Here is a 23,828-nt window from a genome sequence, read left to right on the forward strand (position 1 = left end):
ATGAGTTTGCAAGTGTAGTTATTTACCCTGTAAATTATACAACGTGACTAAAGGCATATTACAGACTGATGTCACAAATTCCGAAACTTCCCATTTTGAATTCTGTCTCCACGTTGTTAGATGTATACTTGCTATGTCATAGGGAGCTTAAAGCTCTTATATCAGTGAGGTGCATGTCAGAAATGGACGGGATGCCAATCATTACTGGTTCCGTGAAATTCAGTTTAATTTCTCATAGAATTGTTCTCAGTAGTTGGCCATGCCATTGATCGATAAGAGAAACAACATTATCATGAAGCAATTAATAGGTAATGAATCTCCAAAATGAAGAACTAGACAACATTTTATAAAATTATAAATAATGAACAAAATCATGTTTGTATGACAATAAAGAATTTTTTTTCATGCTTTATTAAGTTCCATTATGAGTACCCCTAAATCTTTGCACTAGATGTCAAAGTAATGCAATGCTCCTGTACTCCATAACTTCAGTGTGTTTTGGTAGCGACAAAAGCAAAACAAATTGTCCACAGTTTCAAATGATGCCTATGCTCTACTTTACAGGCCTTTTCTGAACAATTTCCCTATATAATTCAATATATGTGCTTTAAATGTGTTATATTCTTAGTGATCTATAAACTGCCATGGTTAACTAATACATTGTAGTCTTAATAGCAGGTGCAATGCTGCGTACAGCACTTTTTCTCTATCTTTATTAATCCATTACACTGGGCTGCACCAAAATCCTCCCACCAAAACAAATTGATGTACTTTATAGATGTAGGTGTGCTAAGTTCAATTATGAACTTAAGAATTTCTATACCACACACCATTTTCACAAGATGTCGGACTCAGTGGAAAGTATTTTTCATGCTCAGAATATTATTTGAAGTATAGTTTGAGTTGGAAAATGGCAGTCTTCCTTGTTCTTAACATTAGATAACCTAAAATCAAGTTTTTGCTGCTCATTTTTTGCTATCATTCAATGTTTTTTTTCCTGTCTTCTTATTCCTTCAAAATAGTGAGGAATTTATATTTCAAAAATTTAAAGATGACATTTTATATTCCAGAAGAGAAATAACTGTTGTTTACATAGCTTTTTTTAATGAAATATGCATGGTGTAGTTGATCCATCGATTGTCTGGACCACATAACAAATGGTAAAAGAATACACAGCCTTCCTTTATTGATACAATAAAAGTTACTGGTTTTACAATTTTGTGAGAAGGTTAGATAGAAAATAAAAAGAATGAAGGGTAATCCCACTAGCAAACTAAACCCTACCATTCACTCCCGAGGTTCAGTAGCAGCTCAGATGTCTGACAGTGAAAGTCATTTTATGTTTAAAGATGTGCTTTTGTGGAATTAAAGTATATGGTGTGCCTGTAAATACACACTGGAGAGTTGTTGTTAAATTCATGGGGAATTCTCCTTGGTAGCAAAGCGAAAGTTGCTTACACCAAAAAACCTTACCATCTTTATTTCGGTTTCAGAGTTTGTAATCTAGATAAACCATGGGCCCTTAATTTTAAAAATATGCTTTTTTTCCCCCCTTTTAAACCTTTATTCCGAAAAACTGGATGTAATGGAGCAATGTTGTTGCCATATTTGGATTCAGCAGCCTCATATCTATCTTTTGCAGACCAGCATTACTGAACCTGCTTAACCCATTTCAAGATGTGGATTGTATCTCTGTAATATTTTTTAAATCATACATTTACAGAAGGTATGATAGATGTGCATTTTTCCTTGGGTGACAATAAAAAAATCCACGAAAAATGATTTTGGGAGTATATTCTCAGTGAATGGAGTATTCAGGAACGTGATTGTACACAGATCCGTTTGCTGCCACAATGAATGCATTCCCACATGTGGCTTCCTAGATGTAGCAGTGATACAAACCCACTGATTATGTCAACAGGCAAAATAGATGATATCATGAGGGGCCATCAATGACATGTTAGATTTGTTTTGTGATAGTGAGGACTGAGAGGCGGCCTCCAGAAAATCAGCATACTGAGAAAACTAGTGACAGGATTTCATAGAGACCTATTACAAATCATGACATGAATTTTTTATGTATTTTTCCCTGGTTTATTACTAGAGTAATATACTCTATGTTATTACTGTAAATCACATAAAGAAGAAACTGATTAGTGCCACAGCAGTAATTCACTTCAATTCAGTTATATGCACCACTCCCATCTACCATGCAGCCAGCACTGTCTTGGATAAGCTATGGCCCTCTGAGAATGACTGACTGGCTGAGCGACTCCATAAACTGTGCCAGCTCAGGGGACAGCATTATCACAATATAAAAAAAGAGTAGAATAGTTCTTTTGAGGAACTTTATGAGCATTGAAAAATGGTTCAAAGTTGGTCAGGTCTTTCTCAATTGGCAAGCAGTGATTTAGGAGTAATTACTTTGTCATTTGGACTGTGTGAGTCACATTTTCAAGGTTGCCATTCAAGAACAGCATGGTGGCAGGAGGCTGCCAAAATTCTTACAGGCCATTTTCTAGAGAGTTTGCTAGTTTAATATCATACTGATTGGTTTCATCTGTGCCTGACCAATTGGATGTCACAGGTTTTTGCGACTTGCTGAACTCATACTGTAAGTAAGTAAGCAAACAGCTTGATAGTACACCACAAATGTTGAAGGATGTGGTAGTTAAAAGGGTTATTAGGACTCATGTTTTATTTGACTTGATAATTTTTCACATTTGAAAGGCTTACAGTGCTCAGAATAGAGACTGGGTAATTAGACTTTTATTCCAAACTTATTATGTCCTTATTAGTGGCTAATTTCCAGTGAATTAATTATAGCTAATATACTGTTGTAGTAATATGACATGTTGCAGAAGGCATAACATAACATTATCAAACATGCTATCCTGGCAGCACTGGGTTCAAGCCAGGAAACAACCTTAAACAGGGCACCAGTCCATCACAGGGCCCACGCAGCCACACTGACACATGATTTAGAATTGTCCGTTAACCTAACTAGCTTGTCATTGTGGATGTGGGAGGAAAACCCACACAGACATGGGGAGGACATGCTTACTACATACAGATAAAAACAGGGTTAGGATTTAAACCCAGGATTCTGGGTATAAAAGGCAACAGCACAACCCACTAAGCTGCCATACTGCTCCTTAAACATACAGTACATGTTTTTACAAATTCAACAATTTAAAATATTGAGAAATATATTATCTGTACCTGGTTTGTAGAGGCCATAGTTTGTGTCCAGACTTCTTAAAAATGTGTACATAAAGACTACACTTTTGTGGTCCATTTTCTCACCAGGTGTGCCTTCTTTCTAGAGTGTACAAATTTTCTTTGAGTTTGTTTCTAAATTCAACTTCCTCTCATAGTCCACTACTTGACCTTACGTGGATGAGGACTCTGCCATCATGAGTGACGGTAGGTGTTTCCTTGAGTGTGCTCTGTAATAGACCGGTCTTTTGTTCCTGCCTTGCCATCATTGCTTTAGGGATAGGCTGTGACTCCCTGGTAAATGGGAAAATGAAAAAAGGAAGGATGAATGAATGAATATGTTTAAATATGGTTTATACATTCACCCACCCTTCAGTTTTCAAAACAAGTGCAAATAAAAGTTTTAGCCTATCCTGACATTATTAAGCAAAACATTTTTGTGGCCAGAACACCACTATATCATAGGGCTCACTCACACAAATACTGGAAACATTTAAAGTTGCCAACTAATCTGTCACACACATGTTTAGGAGGAAGGTAGGATATTTGGAGAAAAGTTGTGTGAAAACGCCAAGTAGGAAGAGACTGGGCTAAAAAGTGTCTATTTTACTATTGCCCTATGAAGTTGTCATTTTGTTGTCTTGTGTCAATTGCAGCTTTGTGACCCTGAACTGGATTCAGCCACTTTAATAACAGATGGATGTTTGAAGGTTAATCTTGTCATTTGTAGTAACAGTCATTCACAGAACTGATATATAAAAAATCTACCTGCTTTTTGAATGTGTTGAATTTGTCCTGGGCGGCATGGTGGCGCAGTGGTAGCGCTGCTGCCTCGCAGTTAGGAGACCCGGGTTCGCTTCCCGGGTCCTCCCTGCGTAGAGTTTGCATGTTCTCCCCGTGTCTGCGTGGGTTTCCTCGTGGCGCTCTGGTTTCCTCCCACAGTCCAAAAACATGCAGGTTAGGTGGATTGGTGATTCTAAATAGGCCCTAGTGTGTGCTTGGTGTGTTTGTGTGTGTCCTGCGGTGGGTTGGCACCCTGCCCGGGATTGGTTCCTGCCTTGTGCCCTGTGTTGGCTGGGATTGGCTCCAGCAGACCCCCCGTGACCCTGTGTTCGGATTCAGAGCGTTGGAAAATGGATGGATGGATGAATTTGTCCTTTCTTCCTGTGCATTTCCTCTGGTTTTGTTTCTAGATCTCAGATAAATGTAGAATATGAAACTGGTGATCCCAAATTGGCTCCATTTGTATTTGTTGGTCCTAATATGGACTGTTACTTTGTCCCGTTCTCAGTACCTTGTGCCCCAATACTGACAAAGCCCTGAACTGGATTGTGTGGGCATAGGAGTGTTATTTATTTTAATATTTATATAAATTATATATATATATATATATATATATATATATAGTATAATGTATTAATAACAAGTAATATTAAAAAAGGACCTATAAAATTACTCAGATACTCTATAGTTTGATTCAGAAGATGAAACAGAGGGGAATAACAGTCTTTCACCAAACGTGGCTGAAAGTGAAGACTGGAGACTTGTATAAGTGAGTTTTGATCATTTTAATTGATTTAACCTAGATTTTAATCATTCTTTAACTTTGGGAGATGAAAGAACAAAATCTGACTTAGATACTCTTCACCACAGGTACAGTTTGAAATGTCTGACTTTCTCAGAGTTTGTCTAAAGTTAAGCGGGGCTAAAGTTCACTCATTTGATCATTTTGCCCCCTTCTTCAAATTGTAATCAGAAACATGGGATTATTCAAATGTTATCTGAGAAGGTATTTTTTTCCTTCTGTATTAATACAAGCCTAGTAATAAAGTATGAGGCACACCAGGGGATTTTTGAAGTGAGAGCAAAAGTATTTGATGTTTTCTTCTGATATGACTATCATTTTACCCCTAAAGGATTTATGGATATCCCTATGGTGCTATTTATAACCATTAAACACCCCATGATATTGTTGGTGCAGGAATTACGAGATGAGAGGTAATCACCGTAGCTCTAAGAGGCTCCTCAAGGTCATTTCACCTGGCTCTAAAGGAGGTGGAGAGTCAAACAAAATTCATCCTTGTCTGGTGGCTCTGCTGGACAGCGACCACAGGTCACAACACAGTGGTGGGGCATACAGTCAATCAGCAGAGGATCAAAGATTGGTTGAGAACCCTAACTATGAGCACCACAGGAGTTGGTGGATCCAGTAACAAATGCACAAAACTGGTGTTGTTTTTGCAAATTCTGAGACTTCCCACCAGCTTCCCCTGTCAACAAGAGATGCCACTGCCACTGTCATTCAGCCTCTTTTGGGATTTAGTGTTAAATATGCTATGAAGCTTTACTTTGTAGTCACTAATGTTCCACTATTAAGAAAATTAATTGCTGGACAAATGGGAGCCTCACGGCAATTTTAAAACAAATGCACATTTAAACAATATCCTGCAGCAAAACTGCATTCATAACTCTAGTAAAGAAAACCAAAGATGAATATATTTAAGATCAGTTATACTGACTGAGAAAAGCAATAGTTCATTTTAGCACTGTGACCTCGGTTTGTGAGGTTCCAAACATTTTGGCCAACAAAAGGTTCAAGAAATTTTAGGTCTGACTGAGCACTGGAAACAGCAACTCTGTAAAAAGCATCTTAAAAAAGATAATATTTTCCAAAACTTATACAAACATTTGGACTACCACTCTATGGATCTTACGTGGATTAATGGATTTCTGCTACAATAGGCACCTCATGGCCTTCAGTTGGATTATGTTTTCTGAGAATATTGGGTTATCATATTTTAATATTGTTAGCCAATATGAGCATGTAAATCATAAAGAAATATAAACCTGTCATCCGTGGATCCACTGTACTACAATCCTGGGTTCAAATCCCAGTCGAATCACTATTTGTGTGAAGTTTGTGTGCCTTCCTGTATAACTGGTTGACTCTAAATTAAAGAAGATTGTGTGCGCATGAGCATGAGTGTACCTCCCTGAAGAACTGGATTATAGTAAGAGGGTTCAGAAAATTGATGGGTCAGTATCAATATGTTAAGAAATCAATTGAAAAAATTAAGATTGTCATTATTTTAACTGTTAATGGTAGTTTTTAGTATTTAAGTATTAATAATAGCATTTCATTGAGTTCTAAGATGCTTTTTATACTTTTATACACTTTTATATACTTTTATACACTTTTATAGATACATATATATAGCATACATGCTGGCCAAAAAAGTCAAATTTACTCTGCCTTTATTATCTCCTTAAGAAATCAAAACTCCTCTACTAGACTTTAAAACTAATATTTACATATTTTTTGCACACAAATCTAAGAAAATCCTGCATATTAAACATTTTATTTAGATACCATGCCATCAGCCACATATGTTTTAACTTATCAAATGACATTTTATACACAAAACTCTGCACGCTAAAAACGTTTGTGCAAGTACTTTTCAACCTTTGGTTTTAAGATATATTTTATATATTAAATAAACAGTTTGCATTGTACATATATGGTATCATAATGCTTAGAATAAAGCATCATAATTTAAAAAATGCAGTACATGTAATACCATTACCAGTGAATACCAAATTTCAGAGAAGTTAATGTTTTTACATAATTTGGCCAGAAGCCTGGGCATAAGGCTAAGAAAATTAAAATGAAGGGGGTCTAAAATGTTCAAGCTAACATCTGTTAAATATATATACTGGTCAAATGTAGTAGCCTAGAAATATCATTAATGGACGACTTTCAATTTAGTTGGATTGGGTGTTGTGGAAATGTAATCCGGTATTGCTTTGTCTACCACAGAGCGGCCCACATTTAGTTAATTTCAAATGCATAAGAGTGGTTTTCAGAATGTGGCTACTTGTATTCTGGTCCTCTACTTAATGAAAGCAATATCTGTTTAAAAAAGAGCAAAAATAAACCACCATTATATTTTGCTTTTCACATTCTTCGTTTTTAAACAACACCCCTTTAAAGCTTACATGTCCTATCATTTACATTGATTCCTTAATATTTTTTACGCCCCTGATCTTTTAATCTTTGTTTCAACTTCTCCCATTCATTTCCTCCTGTGACTTTTCTACATTTTTCTGTAATGATTTAAATCTGCATTAGTTTATTATATTTGTGTTCATTTGTCTATTAGATGCTCAGATTTCAAATTTCTATGATACACAAGGTCAACTAATATATGTCGCTTGTTGTCCTCTCATCCAATATGAATCTACTGAATAGCAACAGGTCCTGTAGTATGAGCCTATGAGCTCCTGATTCTCGAGGAAGAGACAGTAATTGGCAGCATTTACAACTGTGTTTCAGACGTCTTTTTTTGACCTTGGTAGTTTTCCAATTGTACAGAGCAGTTGTGGGGCATCAGGATAGCTCAGTTTTTGAAAGTGAGTTGCAGAATGTTCTCAATGACATGCAGATTAATCCTTCTACCCAGCTGCGAACAGATTTGAGAGAGTATGCAGGGCACATGTGTTTAATATTTCACAGTTCTGTATTCATGATTAAAAGAGCCTTTGATATATCATATACCTCAGCCTGGAATGATATTTATATATATTTATATATTTACATGCGTGTATTATTATTAATAAAAAATCTGGAATCTTTACATGTTTGGAAAGTGCATGAAGTTTAAGACTGTTTGATCATATGGTATAAAGTTTATTGTCAAGAGCTTCTGATTTGTAAACGGCTTTAAGGACTTTTTTATAATTTGCCGAATTCGAAAGAAAGAAAGATAGAAATTCTGAATTAATTTCATTTCAATATTTAACTAAAAAAAGTTGACCAGAGGCCATGCAGTTTTATAAAAAGTGAGGAATTTATCAGCACTAGGGAATTAATAACCATAGCGGTTAATTTACATAATCAGCAATAACCTTTGAATGACAATGTTTTTCATCAGTTCATCCAATTTTAAATCATTTTAATTAATTTTAGGGTCACCTAGTGCCACAGCCTTCTCTGTCACCAATGGGCACCATTTTTCAGGGCTCACTCACTCACATACACACGCTTACTTTACTGGGCGAGTTTAGCATTGTCCATTGACTTAACATGCATAACCTGTACAGTGCCTGTAAAAAGTGTTCACTCCTTAGACATTTTCACATTTTATTGTAAACAACATTGAATCACACTGGATTTAATTTGACTTTTTATAGTAAATGTATTTAAATATAGAGTATTTAATGTCAAAAAGAAAACAGATCTCTACAAAGAGGTTCAAATGAATTAAAAATCTTGGCTAGAGTTTGCCTGACGGTACATGAGACTCTAACAAGGTTCTGATAAAACTAAAACTGACCATCAAATTAAACACCATGTCAGCATAAGAAAAACACAACATGTTATCAAAAGCCCACCATCTCTACCATGAAGCCTGGTGATGGCAGTTTTATTCCATGAGGATGCTTCTATGTTGCAGGTCCTGTAAGGCTGGTGAAGGTAGAGGTTAAAATAAACACAGTAAAATATAGAGAGATCCTGGAGGAAAATCTGATGCAGTCTGCACTTTGGGAGAAGATTTGTTTTCCTGCAAGACAACAACTCTAAGCATAAGGCCAGAGCTTTACAGAAATTTCATAAAACAACAATGCTAATGTCCTGGTGTGGCCGAGTCAGAAGCCATTTCTCACTACAACTGAGAATATGTGGCTATGCTTGAAAAATGCTGTTCAAGCACAATCACCATGACACCTAACAGAGCTTGAATAGTTTTGCAAAGAAGAATGGCAAAAAGCTGCAGTGTCCAGATGTGCCAAGCTGATAGAGACCTGTCCACACACTCAAGGCTGAAATGGCTACCAAAGGTGTATGTACTAAAACACTGGATTTTATATTGGTAACTAACTCAGACCACTTTACAGAGATCTGCTTGTATTTCAACATTAAAGAGTATTTTTCTGGTGATCAATTTCAAAAAAGCCACATTAAATGCATTGTGATTCAATATTGTATAATAATAAAATGTCGACTCGTCCAAGAGGGTGAATACTTTTTTGTAGGCATTGTATCTTCAAGATTTGCAATACCGGAATACCCACAGATAAACACACACAGACTTAACTGACTAAAATTAAATAAATAAACATATGCAGTGATTAATTTCCTTTTTATTTTCTCTTTCATATTTATTTCATTTAATAACAAAAATTTAACCCAATTTCTAATCCATGTCTCCATGCTATAGTAAAAAAATGCTTACTGATGTCCCAGATCTTTATATAGCAGCATGAGAAAGAAGAAACTGGCTGATTGTTTGCTTTCTTCATTGTTGTTTTTCATGAAAAAACCAATATTGAAATCCAAAAAACTCTCTTGAATATATGCATGCATTTCCAGTCACTGCAGCTGATCCTTTTAAAATCTTAGTTTAAACACGTTCTGACCTCAAACATTCATCATTTGCAGTACTTAAAGATATGTGACACATCGGACTATTGGTAGTGCTGCCTGTAAGCGACTTTTTTCCACAAGGTTTCAGACATTTGTTATGGAACCAGGTGTAAGGAGCAAATCAGGTAAGAGGTTTTGTGTTGTCTATTAAATATAATTATGTATTTTAATACATTCTTATTGATCATAGCACTGGAGAGTAGTGACGTGTTGCAAGTTGGTTAGACATGCAGATGATATTTCACTATACTTTATACACGTGACACTGCAACTTCTTCTACTACTACATGGTTCATTTTTGTGTTTTTCAGTGATTAGCCATTCCTCTTCAATTAACATCTAGTATTATGAGATTTGTACATGCTCTTTTTTATTAGTCTTTTTTCTAGCTGCTGTAATTCTTTACAGCGTCATGATAACTTTGGTAAGTGGATACAGCAGTAAAATAATTATTGTGTGACTAAGCTGATTTTGTATTTGTCAGCATGCAGTTACCATGCTTTTAATTCGAACACAGTGCTAAATAAGTGTGTTTTCCATTGGTTTGGAGGTACAAGTGTCTTAAAGATGACTTAAAGTCAGTCTCAACAAACAAGATCTGCATAACAGCATTGAAATCTGCTTTAAACATCCTCAGTGCAAAGCACATAACAAGGGAACTGTCTTCCTTTATAAAGTGGGCATTACTGTCCTTGCCAATCGAGTAGCAGTAAGATGCAACTAAAATCCTGTGTGTTTAACATGATCCGTATTTTTATTTATGTCATTTACAAAGTGTGCCATTTGTATTTGTATCCGCCTTAATAAAAGGATGAGTGTCTGTGTGTTTAACTGTGTGCCTATCTGGTTGCTATGTCTCTGTCATTTTAAAAGATGGCCCATCACAACCATTTTAGTAATAAAATGCATTGTAGTTGTCATTCCAACAGATATTACAAATATTAACATTGCTGTTACGAATCCCATACCAAATGGCATAAAACAGAGGCACATGCATTACATGGTGCCCTTCAAACATTAACGCTGGGGTCTACATTGATTAATTAGATTTCAAACCGGTCTTAGACGGGTAGCACAACTAGTTTAACCTATTGACTTGTTACAGCTTGAACTCTGTGAAGAGTGCTATACAAAAATAAATGGAGATGAATTGAACTGGAAAACCCATCAGTTTATACTGAAAATAGACCTTCAGACCAAGTTCCCATAGTTTGGAATTTCCAGAAATTGGACTTTAGGTGTTAAATCATTCTTTGAATAAATGATCAGAAACTTGTTCAAATCAGAGATTTATTTCTACTGGCATAGAATATAAATAAATAATTTTCAAGTTTTTTTTTCAGCATGATACCTTTCTTTGCCCTGCAGTGAACTAGTGCCCCATCCAGGATTGTTTCCTATCTAGGTGGATCTGACAGTCCTATGTAATGTTAACTTCAAGTAGCATCCCTCCTTTTTACTGATCCACTTTTTCCTCTATTCTGGATTGCAGAGAACTGCAGTGCAAAAGAATAGAGCAATCACTGAAGAGGATTACACTCTGTCGTAGAGCACATTCACACCACACACATAAATACATGCTAATTCAAGTCACTTAGCAGCTCATCTTTGACCTGTTTAAGGAAATCTGAGCCTTCACGGGAAGATGGCAAGTACATCGACAGGAAATCTGTAATCATCGTCCCAATGGAGAACTACATTTGACCCATACTTACTGTGTATTATCATTGCAAATTTCCACTTTTTGCTTATTGATAAATATAATGATAATGCAAGACATAAATCTTCAGATATGAAATTCATTTTCCTATTTTGGGGGGAGTTGAATTTAATGTTTTTACTGCTTGCAGGTGTGTTTTTAGCATATACAAAATGATACTACTACTTACAACAGGAAGTTTTATGTTAAATTATAAATGGTAAATAGCCTACAGTAATGGCAAGATCACACAGACACAAAAATTCAAAGCACGCATGTGATACAAAAAGTTGCCTTCAACATTTTAACTCACGCTCTTATCTAGCCAAACCACAAATTAGCTGCTTCCTTCCGTGAAGTTTCTGATTGAGTTCATTCTTAAGTAATAAGGGGCCTGTCACAAAACTGCAAATCACATTGATATCAGTTACATAGTGTTTACATACAGTTTCTTTTTAAGGAAGAAAATAATGAATTGGTGCTAGCAAAAAAGAATACACATTTCACAAATTACTGGCCCACAAGGCATTATCCTGTCATCGCATGAGGCTGGTGGTGTCCATTTTGGATAGCGCCATCCTAGTGTCAGAGAAATGCTCTATAGAGAGACTGAGATATGGGTGAATATTTACAATTTCTACTGAACACAATTAATGCAACTTAGGAGTTTTGAGCAGTTTTTTCAGTGTCTGAAATCAAACCGTGCACAGAGTACGAGTCTATTGCAGGTCATACTTATGCACACATCCACAAAAAAATGACATATACTGTCAGTGGGCACTCTGGAGCTAGAAAGCATGTCTAATGAAAAGACGTGTCACTGTTTCCACATGGACTTGTTACTGTCCACAACCAAGAAGTAATGAAAAATGCTGGAGTGTAAGTCAAGACAGATAATATTTAAGTTTAGGTATCTTTTAAGGCCACACACCATGAGTAGTTTTGATTTATATGTAGCAAAGACAACACAACATTACCACAAAAAGCCCAGAGAAGAGTTACTCAACTAACTGCAAGGCCACTAAGGAACATTGAAAGAACTGAAACATTTAATGTTAAAGGAATACTCCACCCACAAATAATATTTTGTCACTTACCCAATGTAGTTTGTTGTAATGGCCAAGAAAAAAATGTAATCTTGTGTTTTTCTGGAAAATAGACAAAAAAGTTTTTGATAGAACAAGGATCCAATGCGTTGCGGATGCTGTGAGCACACGACTCGATGTCCTGACATGTGGCTTAGGTGACAGAAGCGATGTGAAATTTTTCCATGAACGGTTTGATACTGTTTGCTTTTCTCCAACCCTGATCACCACTGGATCCCATTCTATCAGGAAATTGGTTATGTCCATTCGCCACAAAAATATGAAATTGAAAAATTTTCTCAGCCATCACTACAAACTACATGGGGTAAATAACGTGTAGGAATATGCCTTTAAGGAAACATAGAGGAGTCAAACAGAAGTTTTAACAATTTTGAAGGGTCTAAGTAGGCTTCATTACAGTTGTTACTTTTAAATAGTTTTTTTCACCAAGATCACAGTTGTTAGCCAAAAAGAAGACACAACACATCCAAGACAGGGCCCCACATTGTCTTTAAAATGACTCACTCTAACACTAAATAGGCAAATATAACTCTTGTGTCATAGAAAGAGAGATTAAAGGCAGCAGCCACAAAAACATAAACTCTAATCAGGTCTTTTGTAAGTTACAGTAGTCATTATAGTTTTCCCAAGTCCATCAAATGATTAATTTAATTTTTTACGACAACTTTAAAAATGAATTTCCACATTTTAAGGTATTCTAGATGCATACTGAAATTCATTGAAAAGAGCAGAATGTCCAATGGAAAGACTTGTTGGTTGTGAATTAATAGGATCTGTATTTGAAATACCTTATAATGTACCAGAGGTTAAAACTGAGATCTCTCAAAAGGAGTTTGAAATATCTCAAAATTAACATATCTTAATGCTATTTAAAGATTACTGTATAATATATGAATGCATTGTGACATACAGCTAAAAGATAATTTGGTTTGCAGTATGTAACATTGTACTCTGAGATGTACATCAATTTACACTGTGACAAATTTAAAGTCAGGTTGATTTAATAATCTTTTTCTGTTATTACATACAGAAACAACAATATATTATTTCTTTCTGAACTGTAATTTGAAAGGCTTTAGGAAGATTCATGTGACAGTGCACACTATAAAAGGTCACCTATGAAACAAAGCCTGCATGATCTGATATGATAAGTTGAAACGGCTCATCCCCTCACCCTAACCAGAATACCAAAGTGGTCTAAATTACAGTTGAGTGTAGTTCCGTTAAACCCTTATAGCACTTTTAATTGTGAAAATTTGAAATCTTGGAATATACAGTATGTTAACTGTCAATCCTGGTGGTAAACTTAGGTACACACTTTTCTAACAGGAATCACCACTAGAACTCAATCCGGCTATCCATTTTCAAAACATGCATCATGTAAAAAACAAGACTGGGTGGTTCAACAGTTTGTGCAGGACCCACTTATACCCACACCTACACTTACACACAGGAACAATTTCAAGTGTTAAGTTAACTTCCCTAATATACATTTGTTTGTGATGGGAGAGGTAGACCAGAGTACCAGACACAAACTCATTTGGACACTTGGAGAATTTATAAACTCCACACAGACAGTGGAGCAGCGAAGCAGCAGCCCTAACCAATGTGCCATGGTGCTCAACATTTAATAACCACTTACAAATGAACAATGTATCAGATTGTCCAGTTGCTAAACTATAAATCTTTACTATGCATAAGCAGATGAACATTTTTTAACATAAAAGTTAAATGTATTCTATAGAGTTACAGAAGAGTAAGTATTAAATTGTTGACAAATTGAAATTTAAAGTCAATGTGATGTAAGTTAATGAATCATATTATATTTTGTGAATTTCTAACAAACACCAGCTATTGCATTTAACTAGCTACACAGCTCATCTACTATTTTAAAGAGCACAGTGTGAAAACAAGAGGTTTGCATTTCAAAACATGATTCCCTCTGTGACCTTGTTGAAGTGAGATTTAACTCTACAGCAGCTGTCAATGCTGAGTTCACACCCTTGTCTTTGAAGAGCTTTAGGGTTCTTAAAGTTCATTAATGTCTGAATCATTACTGGCAAAGTTTCACAAGCCTATCATTTTGTCATACTCTAATAGAATACACATTTTCCAAAATGTCTGTATAATAATAAGGGAGATTCACGATGGCAAAGCAGTATCATCTAGTAGAATAAACCAAACTAGATATGTCTCTCACGTGAAAATAAAACTCCAATTACAGTAATTCACTGCCCAGATGTAAACCTTCTGCACTAAAAACATTCATCTGGGAAAGGGTTTAAAATCACAACTTCAGCCACCTGGGTAAGTTCTTGCAAAATGTGCGTAAGGCATGTAAGATTATTATAGTGTTGAATTATTAATCCCAGTCTGGGCACTGTCTGAGTGGAGTTTCTCACTGTGTCTACTGGTGCTTAGGTTTTCCTTCCCAGTCTGAAAAAAAGTGTGTGTGTGGTAAAATGGTGACTTTGAATTGGACTGGTGTGAGCAAGTAGTGGATGTTCTGTGATGACCCAGCAGCTATGTCAAGTGCTGATTCATGCCTTGCACCAGGTAACTTTATACAGCCTCCAGTGCCTGGACCCTCAGTTTAATCAGACAAATTCCATAATGGATGGAAATGATTAAACTTGTACAGTATCCTTAAATATTGTTCAGCAACAGGATTAAATCTGTCTATGGACTACTGTAAGGCACATCATTTCAAAAGTGTGCATTCATTTGATGGTTGATTCATTCATACCTAATTTGCAATATATATTTTAGAAATGAAAAAGAGTTGTATTCATTCAGTCTCAAAAAATATTAATCCAGTTAAAGGTTATTGGATCTGCATTACAATATCCATTCTTGGATGGGATGCAAGCATGAATGCAAGCACACAGGACTTTTATTTTCTTTCTCCCTTGATGGGAAACATACTCCTTGTCTCCCACAAGCCAAACACAGTCGCAAAAGCACAGCACAACACACAATTCTTTTCTTCTGTTTCTTTTTCTCTTCCTTCTTTTCTCCTCCACTCCTCTAGGCAAGCTTCATCTCCCTCCTCCTGACTCTGGCTCACCGAGTAGTGTCTGCTAGCCCCTTATATAAGGCACCCGGAAGTGCTCCAGGTGCTCGTTGATGGATTTTTGGCAGCACTTCCGGGTGTGGCGTCTGCTGCGGCACTCCCTGGTGACGCCCATAGACCCCAACAGGGCTGTATCAAACTCCAACTCCCATGGAGCCCTGCGGGAGTCTGAGGCATTGCTGTCAGCCAGGGCGGTTGCTACCTAGCGGTCCGGGTGAGATAATGTTCTGACCATGTTTCCTCCCCTGATCCTTCCAGCGTGGAGGTGACCTGGCCAGGCAAGGTCCCCGGCCGTCTACGACAATATATATATATATATATATATATATATATATATATATATATATATATATTGTATACCAGTGGGTTCCTCCCTGCTCACTTCGCTAGCCAGCCACTTTGTGTCTCTGCCACTAGCGTTGTGAAGAGGGGGGCTGAACGCACCCCAAGGAGATGTGGTGGCTCCTCTGAAACCCCCTCTTAAACGGTGATACAAATTGAAACAAATACAGTTTTTTTTACCTCCTCTTTGCTCAATCAGCTGCTGGATTGCTGCTGCTGCCATGCCGTGTGATCTGCATTTCTCACGGCGCTTCGAACATTTAAAAGCCTGTACACCAGCTGTCCTACTGCTTGTGTTTTATTTCCGGCCCCGGGCGTGGTTTAAACTTTGGCACAAAGTCCCGTCTCACGAGACGTGAGTTCTTGATTTTTTAGTTTATAATTTAAAAATGGAATAAGAATCTAAAAATCTAACAACATCAAATTAAAGTTCGATAAATTCTGAAAAGAATGATATTAAACATATATATGTAGGTTTTAAAATAAACCCGATTTTAATTGTGACAAAAAACGTGACATTAACAACGTCACCATTGCACTTTTAGGCTTAGGATTTTATATATATAGAGTAGATATACAGTATATATATATATATATGGAGGCGAAGGTCTGTGATATGGTTTGCATATATATAGCTGGAAACACTTGCCACACATATACTGAAACATCACAATGCAGGCAGAAGAAAGAACCCACAGTCTGTGATTTACACACATTTACAAGTTCAACTGGACACATTTAAATGGAACACAGTTCAAGTAAAATTCAAGGCTAAAACTATAAGTGCCGGAGAACTCCAATGAAAACGCCATTAACAGACATTTGGACATGAACTGCATATGCAGGCTTGAAAAGAAGAACGTGCAAATAATAATAAATAAGACTTTATGACCAACACCCTCTGAACCCCACCTCATCAATCCCCCCCCCCCCCCCCCCATCACCCCAATCATCTATGTGGAATAAACCTGAAATATTTAATGAATGGTAGGCTAGCTAGCAGGACTTCAACAGATTAAGAAAACCTGGACTTAGCCTATGCTATTAAGTATGAAGAAAAAGTCCTTTTAAAATCATGAGCCCATTGGTATTTCACAAATCTGCTGTCATCTATTCATGGTTATTTACTGTATGGAGCTTGTTATGGATCTAAATAAATAAAGTTTTTTTCTGGAACCTTCATGTGGATGGATCTTTTGGGAACCAAAAATGGCTCCCCAATGGCATAGCTCTGAAGAACCACTCTGGCACCTTCATTTTCAAGAGTGTAGATACAGTATATAGTTATGCAGTGAGTTGACAACATTGTAATTTAAAGTCCAAGACTGTTGAGCCACCCTAACTCAGTTCCTTACACTAACTCATGAAATGACTCTATGTATACCCAACAGTGCTCCAAAAGGATTGTGACATAAAGTACTTCTGATAAAAGTGTCAAGTAAATAATAGATATGCGTTAATATATTTATCACTGCTGTGTCCTTCCATCCATCCATTTTCTAAAGCTGCTTCATCCTAAGCAGGGTCGTGGGGAAGCTGGAGCTGATCTTAGCAAGCACAGAGCTCAAGGCAGGAACAATCCTGGGACAGGGTGCCAGTCCATTGCAGGGTGGTGACTGCTGTGTGTGCTGCCTAAACAAAAATGGTAAGATTACTAATTTCTAATCATGGATCACAGAAATTGCACTTTAACGTGTTAAAGTGTTAGGGTGTAAAAGAAAAGCTTCCAGTCATCCACTGCCAGATGATGTGGGAAATTACTGCAGGAGGGTTGCGTCCTCTTATTTTCTTGAAGCATTCCTTACATGCTGATCCTCATATCGGTGGCACTATCTTTCTTTAGGGTGGGAAAGCAAAATAAGTGAGTCATCTCCTAAAATAACAAGACAATGAAGAGCTGAGATAAAGACTTGCAAAAAGATTACCACTAATAGGTAAAAGGTGTACACAGGCAAACATCTTTGAAACATAAGCAGAAAGTCTGCAAAGTTTTAAGGACACCACCTTGACAAAGAGGTTCAGATGAGAATCAGAGAGTAGGAACTTCAAATGGTTGCATGTTCTCAGCTTGACATTAGGTTTTAAATCGAATAAAATATCTATATATATATGTATAGGGGTAAATTACATTTAAAGTGTTTGTTCTTCTTTTCAGCCCGGTTATAGTCAATGTACTGTACAAATTATTCAATTCATGATCAAACCTGTTTAATACATTCCTCATACATCTTATCTCATAAATGTATCTCGTATAGTTTACATTTGAAATTTTCTTTCTAAAAGCAAATTATCTTAGTTAACACTCACTGAAAGTAGGAGGTTAGGACTGGTGCCACAATGATGAGTACCAAGGTTCAATTTAGATAGATAGATAGATAGATAGATAGATAGATAGATAGATAGATAGATAGATAGATAGATAGATAGATAGATAGATAGATAGATAGATAGATAGATAGATAGATAGATAGATAGATAGATAGATAGATAGATAGATAGATAGATAGATAGATACTTTATTAATCCCAAGGGGAAATTCACAGATTTACAGTGCAGCCACTGATTGTGTGGACTTGAATGATCTCTCTTTGTTCATGTGGACTTTATCCTGGTTTACTTCCACACTTCAAAGGTTGGCATTCCTATACTTGACTCTGTATGAGGGTATGAAAGCATGTGGGTGTGTGCACAAGTTTTCTCTGTGCTGGACTAACGTCCAGTCTAGGGTTGGTTCCTGCCTTATGCATATGTAGCTGTCTGGTTTTGCATGTCCTCCCTACAACCCTATAAGGCTTAACGGCTTCTCATGACTTAATGACTAAAATATGTAACTTTAAAACCCAAAGTGGCCAGATGAATCCTATAGTGTGACTCTGAACATACCACTTAACTGAGTACCGTTTCATAAATATATTCATATGGGATAGTATGAACAACACACTGTATTGCTGAATTTGATATATGGTACAAAATAAAATTAAGTTTGGTTTATTTAATTATAATAGAAAACAATGATTAATGGAATAAAATTAGCAACAAAAGTTAAAAAAAAGTTTCTTTTATAACAAAAAGATATGATAACACATTTTTTGAGGTTCCCATTCAGTCCATCTGTCCATTTTCGAGTGTACCTAATCCAGTGAGAATTATGGGAGATTTAAGTGCAACAAAAAATGAAAGCCAACACTATTGTGGTTTTCTGATGAAAAAGTGACACGAAAGCTGTACAAATTCAAGCTATCTACAGAATAAATCAATTCATTTAAACAGAAGCAGGTGAAGAATCTTCACTCTAGCCTTAATAAGACTAGTAATTTTAGTGAAAGTTGTATTCTAAAATAAACAGACTTGTATTTTAAAGTTCATTTTTTTTTTCTTTGTTTTTCATTAGTGGTCATGAAAAAAATCCTTGAAAAAACATTTGTTTGAAGCGGCAAAATGTGTCAAGGAGAAATTCAATAATCTCTATGACTTGATAGGATTAAAAGATCACTAATTCCTAAAGAGGCACCATAGAACTCATTGCCGAGGTGTCTGCACTGCGTGAAAGATTATCCAAATGTGAACCTGCTTTCTCAGTTTACCTGGTGCCATCACTTTTGTCATGACGGTAAGCTTGGCAGTACAAAACAAAAGCCTGCACAAGGATTTCTGGATCACAGGAAAATGACAGTGAACTCTGACTTTTTTTCGGCAAGAATGCTGATTTTCTCACTTTAGAAATTTGAGCTTTGTAAGCACAAACAGGTAGTATTAAGGTTTTGAGTATAGCTTCTCTTGTGGGGTATTAGCCATATTTATGAAGGAAATGAAAGGCTGCAATTCAATCAGTCAGTTAAGCTGTCTTTTATGGAGCAAGATTTAACTGATCAGCATATTGAAACTTTTATAAAGATGCTGTATACATCCACCCAAACAAGCAAAATATTTTTTGTATATTTTGAGTGAAATGTAATAGATATGGAAAAAAAATGAATATACAAAGTAAGATTTGATATATTTAATATAGTGTCAGATTTGAAGACAGTATATACATTCAGGCTGCAATAAAGAGATGCCTTGTCTCTATACATATACAGTATAAAGAGTGAGTAATAAAATATATATATATATATTACTGTATATTCTCTTTGCAAACTTGGCCTCTATCTATCTATCTATCTATCTATCTATCTATCTATCTATCTATCTATCTATCTATCTATCTATCTATCTATCTATCTATCTATCTATCTATCTATCTATCTTATTTGGCACACACATTTCTCTAAGACTAATTGCAAGATCAGAACAAATTACTTTTAATGTGATTACATTTTGCCTGAAGAAGGGGCCTGAGTTCCCTTGAAAGCTTGCCTATTGTAATCATTCTAGTTAGCCAATAAAAGGTATCATTTTGCTTAACTTCTCATTATAAAAAGGTAATATATGTGATCTTGTAAGTAGCCTTGGCTATTAAATAAGCAGACAGATAGATAGAATTATGTGGCACCTTCAGTATTAAAACTGTGTGTGCCCTTAAAATTTAAAATGAGACTTGAACTCTCAACAAAGCAAATATGACATTTTACACTTTATTGATGGCAAAATTTAGAACTAAAAAACAAACAATTTCTATGTTTTACAGTATATGCCTTTAAAAAAGCTGTTTAATCACATTGAACACATTCGTTCAAGACTTTCATTATTAATGAATGCAGACCGGAGAAGTCATCAGCTCTTTAAGATTTAAAGTGAGCTGCTGTTAGATCTGAATAGCATCCCATTTCAACTTGTGTATGGAAGGAAGCCTATAATCAAACACAACATATAATTTGGCAGAGCTGCCATAGTCTGTAACTTGCATTTCTTCGCCTGCTTTTATATATTGAATTACATTTATAGGTAGCTGACAATTTAAAAAATGTGTTTGTGTCTTTACTTCAAGGAAAAATATCATACATAAAAAACCAGGAATGACTTCAGAAGGCAGCTTCCCATGTCACGAGAGGTTTTGTTTCATTTGATTAAATCTGTAATAACTTTGTTTAATGTTGTTTTTTACGGTATTTGAGCAGGTTGATTTCATAAATTTCCAAATAACTACTGTACTGCATGACATGAAGCAAGAATAATATGAGATGTACAAGAAAAGTCACCACACATGCTCATTTTCTGTAGGTAGAGGATACATTAAAGCATATGTAGCGCTGCTGAACAGTAAACATTTCTTTCAGTATTGTATTCACTATTACAGGATCATGCTTAATGGTGATATGATCTTTTTACCATGGATAACCCCCAGTGCTTCAAGCGAATTAACATTATCTTTTTCATGGTGTATCTTTTAAAATAGTGCAATGTACCAAATTCCTTGCAACTTTCTTGTATGACTTTTCTTGAAGATTGTGTTTATGGTTTCTATTTTCCCTTGTCATTGTTGCTATTGTCTGAATTATTTTTTAGCCTCCTGAATTCTAATCTGGTTGGTTTAAATGAGAGAAGGTAACCATGCTAATTCAAGATGTTATGTATACAGGAAGTCCGGGGGCAATTTAATTTGAAGAGCTAAGTTCATTTTATATATAAAGAATACAGTGTGTGTATAAACAGGCTTTCGGTTTATACTATTCAATTGTTCAGGTGAGGGCTTCTTATTGTGATGAAACCACATTTTGGCACCCTTAGGATTATTTTGTTTTATTTCTGGAATATTTACACCATCGTTTTCTTGTTATTTAATGTTTTGTATTTTATTAGTCTGGCAAAACCATTTTATGTTTTCATTTAATCACCACCATTTTGTAAGAGTCTTTGCATTGCCTTGGCCATATTATTTGTAGTTGTTAAGCCTTTTCCTGGTTACATGGCACATCATGTCATCGCAGCAGATGTGCCTTAGTCATCCAAGGGTGGATCAAATCTTATGAAAAAAGGGCAAGTTGCAGTATTTTCTAGAGGTAGTTTGGGGCAAGCAAAACAAGTTAAAATTACCGTCATAAAGTTTTGTTTGATTTTGACTTTTGTATGGTGTTTTGGTTTAGGTACTCAATTTAAAAGTTCTGACCTTTATTAATTTATGGATTACAATTTAGTCTCAGTCCTTTAGTTTCTTACATCAAATCAGCACAAAAAATGATCAACACCCAGTTACCTTCACTAGATTGCATTTACCCATCTCACCCAGGCCACCACTCTGCTACCTTCTGGAAGGCGTTATAGTTCTGTTAAGACACAGATTGCCAGACTACTGAGAACCTTCTACCTGAGCGCTATTAGAGTACTAAATTTTGTTAAATAGCTGTTTACTGCATCTAAGTGCTTTTGATTTCATGTCTTTCACTGTCACCCATGGAATCAATGGGACAAAAGTGCAACATCTTGGAGACTCATCGCAACCACTGTAAAATGGAACTACTGTACTCCATTATTTATTAGTTATAATGGTTTACTGTCTTATATTAATGCATGTGTGTAGTTTAAAATATAAAACACATATTGCATCTGTTAAAGATTCTGTTTTTTTATTATAACAATAAATTTATGACAATAAAGGGCATTCTATTCTATTCTATTCTATCTCCTGTTTTTTATTTTAATCACTCTCTATAATCTAATGAACACCAAAAACAACTGAGGTATTTAAAACAGTCATTGATTATCACAATCTTTTTTCACATTTCTTGTTCCATCACCATTAATATTAACCCTATCCCTGAACAAAATAATCTAAACTATAGACCCAAATTAAAAGCATTGGAACAACATTTTAGAAAAGATAGGAGACCCCTGAAGCATTCTGCCTTCTCATATTTGGGATTGGATGTTTGGCATTAAATAACAAAAGGATGCACTTTAAGAACAACAGATAAGCCACCATCCCAAGTTACAAAAACTTGTCCTCAGAATGACCAGGGGGGTATTTTTCGTACGTGGATTAGTCGTTTAGCCGGATGTAATTGTTGACGATTTGGCCTGATCCTGGATCTGTCGGTTTTTCGAAACTCTTGCTGGAAGTGTTGTCATAGCAACACATCCTTATCCTCAAACATTCTCAGAGCAGGTTTGTTCTACGTAAACAAGGATTAGTTTACACATGTAATCAGTGACGGTGTGTGGAAGTCATCCAGTCATGGCTTTGCCGTTCATGAATAAGCGACCAATGGATATTGGTGCGCAAATTATAAGAAGAGAATTTCATATAGAGAGGGTTTTGCACGATCGGCAAGATCCTTTATTGCTCCTCGAGGAAATTCTTTTCGAAAGATACCGCTTTAGCCGAGGAGGAATATTGTACCTCAAAGATATATTAGCACCTTATATTCGAAGTCAAACTAGGTGAAGTTGGGCTCTCACAACCACACAGACAGTATGCATTGCTTTGAGGTTTTTTACAAGCGGCACTTTTTTATATACTGTAGGCGATGCAGAAAATCTAACTAAAAGTGCAGTTTGCCACGCCATTCGAAAAGTCTGTTTGGCTCTGAAATAGTTCCTTTGGGTTTTCATTGTGTTTCCTGGACACCTGCGTGTGCAGACAATAAAAGAGGCATTTCATGCCATTGCAGGTAGGTAATACACAGGCAAAAACACCCACAGTTCCATGAAGAACCTCAATCAGCCTAACATTCTCATTACCAGGATTTCCAAATGTGATTGGGGCACATGGGACTGATCAGAGTGGAGTTTGATCAAACATTATTTGGAAAATGTACCTCTCCTCCTGATGAATAATCAGACACAGTGTCTTCATCAAATATTTGACCTTCGTCAATATCTCGTTGGTCAGACACAGGTTCAAGGGATATGACATTCCCTGCAACTGACCCAACAAAAAAGAGGGCTATATGGAACATACCTATGGCACACATGGAGGACAAATATATGCAATGACCATCCTTTACCTGAAATGAAGTGACCATTGCATCCTGCCACTGGTTCTGAGGAGGAGCTTCCCCCTGGAATGTCCTCAGAAACAGGGCGATG

This window comes from Erpetoichthys calabaricus, chromosome 4, assembly GCF_900747795.2.
Source record: "Erpetoichthys calabaricus chromosome 4, fErpCal1.3, whole genome shotgun sequence".
NCBI classification, from domain to species: Eukaryota; Metazoa; Chordata; class Cladistia; order Polypteriformes; family Polypteridae; genus Erpetoichthys; species Erpetoichthys calabaricus.